General features: G+C 39.1%; 1 long non-coding RNA gene across 4 annotated transcripts; it reads right to left on the bottom strand.

The window, feature by feature from the left end:
• Positions 1-215: 215 nt before the first annotated feature.
• LOC134124403 (uncharacterized) lies at positions 216-2,846 on the bottom strand. 4 transcript variants are annotated; one of them, XR_009955849.1, is made up of 6 exons: positions 2,435-2,842; positions 1,966-2,047; positions 1,785-1,875; positions 1,072-1,143; positions 950-971; positions 216-378 (listed from the first exon to the last, which is right to left on the bottom strand). It is a non-coding gene; the product is annotated as an uncharacterized LOC134124403 (long non-coding RNA). The 4 variants fall into 4 exon arrangements; XR_009955850.1 differs by having other exon boundaries at positions 818-1,143; positions 2,435-2,846; XR_009955851.1 differs by adding an exon at positions 2,240-2,266 and having other exon boundaries at positions 216-1,143; positions 2,435-2,843.
• Positions 2,847-4,402: the final 1,556 nt, after the last annotated feature.

The raw sequence follows: 4,402 nt of genomic DNA, 5'->3' as shown, positions 1-4,402 counted from the left end.
CACGCATACATGCGCCACATATATGCCCACATATATGCACGCATACATGCGCCACATATATGCCCACATATATGCCCACATATATGCACGCATACATGTACACATATATATACATGCATAAATGTACCTATATAGGTACATATATGCACATATGTCCACCTATAAGTAAAATTATTAAAATCCAAACTAGGAAACAAAAATAAAAGCCCAAAATGTGGAAATTTACATTATTTATTTAAGGACTATCAAAATGTACAAAAATGACAACAACAAAAAAAAAAAAACATTTCATGGATCTTCGCATCTCTGCGAGCTTGGAATTTATAGCTGTTCCTATCTGCCCTCGGCTGGCTGCCGGCCATTTCTTCAATGTAGCATCTAGAGAAGACAAAAATAATTAGACAATATAATAATATTGTAACAATAATGAGCGAATGGCATTCAGCCATCTGTTCTGAATTAACAAATCCTGACTTTTTAACACATTCCGTGTTCTCTGGGCTGGGCTTTGAGCAAACAAGACCTTTTGTTTCACACACACACACACACACACACACACACACACACACACACACACACACACACACACACACACACACACACACACACACACACACACACACACACACACCATGCTCGAAGAAGGTATGCATTAAAATCAAGCAAATCAATTACCGGCATAGACAAAATAAGGCAGGACAGAGGGGATTAAGGGTGAAGGAGGGGTGAATATTATTTATGAACACTTCAGACAACAACAATATGCCATGAGGTTATTTGCAACAATATATGTTCTACAAAATAGAGGACTACACACCTTACAGCACATTGAGGGCAATACCCCAGAAATGTGGCTTTAGAAAAGGAAAGGTGGGATCAAAAAGTGAGCAAGCAATGAATTAGTATTATAGGTGCTAAGCAGATACAGTAACAATAATGGGTGCCCTACCTTATCCAGTCTCCATTGATGCCTAATATACATTGATACAAGTAGGCTATGGTTAAAGTGGTGAACTTATAAAGTCTTAAAAGTTTTGTTTTCCCTTCTCAACACTTTATGCATTTACTCACCAATAATGGCTGCCTTTTTAATTTTGTCCAGGGCAACCAGCTGCTCCCCGTCCCCTCTGGTTGGCTTCCCACCTTAAAGTAATATTTCAAAATTATTATGAAAGGCGGGTAAAATGAAGGTGGAGTAAGCAAGAGTTTTTTTTATATATACACACACATCACATTTTCTTGAGGTGCAAGGAAATACAAAAATAGCAAGTAAAAAAGCGATGGTATGCCCGCACACAAACATGATTTATTCCACTGCATGTAACGCCTCGGCTCGGCTCGCTTTGCTTTTCCACTGCGTGGTACGACTCGTCTCAGTACGGCACAGCTCGGTTCGCTTTAACTGAGTTGCTTTTCCACTGCAGAAGTACCACTTCAGTGTGTTCATGTCACGTTTAAAGTACCGTTACGGTACGCTTAGAACATCAACAGACCAGGTACCATTTAAAGCGAGCCGTACCATGCTGTACTATGCAGTGGAAAAGTGCCATAATTGGATCCTACAAAGCATACAGTTTATACTCATCCTTACTACATAATGTTATTCACCTGTGGTTTCGCTGAGTTTTTAGTTGTTGCCGCAGTCTTGTTAGAGAAGAAAAACATCTTTTCAACAATTTTATGCATGTGGGGCAAGTAAATTACATATTACCACTAACTATCCAAACATAAAAATCTCTATAGCTTAGTTAATAACACACACTGAATGCAGACTGGTAGTGTACCTTGTTCTTTGTGTCATGACGCGCCTCATCATCCACTTTCTCCTCCTCCTCCTGTCTCGTATTTAGAAACATTTTTCTTTTTCACGACAACCTTTGGAGGGAGAGGGAGAAACAGAGGAACCATGAATGTATTGTAATGTAATGTAACAGCACACACACAGGATGCAGACAGGTAGTGTACCTTGTTCTTTGAAAGTCTGTCATGACCCTCCTCCTGCTTCTCACCCTCCTGGTGCTTGTTTTTGGAAGACCCTCCCTTTTTACTGTCAACCCACAAGACACTGACTTTTAGCCCAACTCTTATTAACTTGCGTTACACCACCTTGCACATATATCTTGGCAAAGCACATTAAATCATCATAGATGACACAATTACAAACCTACAAACATACACATTAAGAAACAAGAGAGGGGAGATAACTTAAACTAAAGCACCAATTGGTGCAGTCAGTTACCTTTTTTTAAGCCTTCTCAGTCTTCCCCTGCCGAATTAAGAGACTTAACATTAACATTAGCAAATAGCTAATGTTTGCTAATGTAGCTAACAGCCAGCATGCTAAGCTAGTCAGGTAACAAGATCCATTTTACACTTCTTTACGTGCGAGCCAAATTTAATGTAATATATACATAAAGAATGTAACATAACTTACTTGCCACGTCAATTTGGCTGGGTGAACCGGCCAGGGTTGGCGGCCGTTTCGCCATTCCACCAGCTTCTCGTTTTGTTCAGTCGAGGCAAAAAAATCTTGAACTGAAAAGTTCCGGACACAGTCAATCGCCAAAATACTATGCGCCCCACTATCATCACCCTCAGTCCATTCAAGTAGTAAAAAGCAGTAAAAATGGAGACATCAGCGTTTCGCTATGTCTCCATTTTTACTACTTTTTACTTAGTCCCAGCCGTTATCTTTCGGCGCGAAAGATACGATCGCAGCTGCATGTGAATGACGTCATCCACAAGCGGCCCAGCGCGGTTGATGACGTCATTCGCACGCGACGCTGTAGCGGAGCTGTACAAGTATCTCAAATTAAAGACAAGTGTCTTCGTTAAAACCGTGTACGGAAATGTTGACATTGTGTTAAAATTAATTAACCACAGTGAAATGCTCAGATAGATATGGGATGATGATTACTTTTTTTTGCTACATTTAGACTAATGACCTTTCAGCCATTTAGAAACTGCATTAATGTGAATGTGTGGAAGTGACTTGACATTGCAAAAAAAAGGCTTGATTGACAAAATAAAAGAAAAACACGAGTGATGTTGTTATACATTTTCTTCTTTACCACTCACTTCATACAAGAAATATTTGAAATTGTATAGCCATCATAGCTTTCCATCTCCGCTCACTTAATTGCCATAGTTAAATTCCATAACATCACATTACATGTGATACTAATTTCACGTGTTTGCATTTACACAAGTTCTTGCAGAATTTTTATTATAGTTAGTTCTTAATTAATGCTTTGATAATAATATGAGCTAGGCATCATGTATGACAGTATGACAGTGAGATATGAGCTACATAATGACCAGATCCTGCCATGAGCCATATAAGACATATCTTGTTTGTACATTGGGTGTACATTGGGCTTATATGTGGATATAAGAAATACAGGAGACCTATATGGTCTGTATATGCACATATAAGCACCACAATTTAGCCTTTATGTGGCATATATGCAACATATATATTGTCATATATGCGCATATATGTGGCATATATGCACATATATGCTGCATATATGCGCATATATGCTGCATATATGCGCATATATGCTGCATATATGCGCATATATGCTGCATATATGCGCATATATGCTGCATATATGCCCATATATGCTGAATATAGGCGACCTATATGCCCATATATGCTGCATATATGCCCATATATGCTGCATATATGGGCATATATGACAATATATATATGCTGCATATATGGGCATATATGACAATATATATGCTGCATATATGCGCATATATGCCACATATAGGTCGCCTATATGCTGCATATATGCCCATATATGCTGTATATATGCGCATATATGCCACATATAGGTCGCCTATATGCTGCATATATGCCCATATATGCTGTATATATGGGCATATATGACAATATATATGCTGCATATATGCGCATATATGCCACATATAGGTCGCCTATATGTAGCATATATACGCATATATGCAGCATATATGTACCCTATATGCAGTATATATGTACTTATATACTGCATATAGGTTTCATATATGTGCATATATCCACATATAGGTTCTTTCCATGTGGGATGTGCCATGTCGAAGTGTCCCTGAGCAACACCTAATCCCTAATTGCTCCCTAGGCAAATGTAACGCATGGGTTATAATGCAATGTAAGACGCTTTGGAAAAAAGCGTCAGCTAAATGACGTGTAATTTTAGGGAAGGGGCCATATACTGCTATATATTGATCTCCAGTGGGCCACACCAGTAAAATCATAGGAGATGGTCCGCTGAGGGCGGGGGCGGAGTGTCTGGTATATTGGTAGGGCACTGTCATTCAAGCGAGCGATGCAGTCATTGAAAAGTGGCAACTGGTATGCAATTTATGTCTTCCTGTAATCCTCACACTAGCAAAG

The sequence above is a fragment of the Pungitius pungitius genome, chromosome 2 (genome assembly GCF_949316345.1).
Source record: "Pungitius pungitius chromosome 2, fPunPun2.1, whole genome shotgun sequence".
Taxonomy (NCBI): domain Eukaryota; kingdom Metazoa; phylum Chordata; class Actinopteri; order Perciformes; family Gasterosteidae; genus Pungitius; species Pungitius pungitius.
Note: the sequence above shows the minus strand (reverse complement) of the source record. Positions and strands in the feature narration are given on the sequence as shown.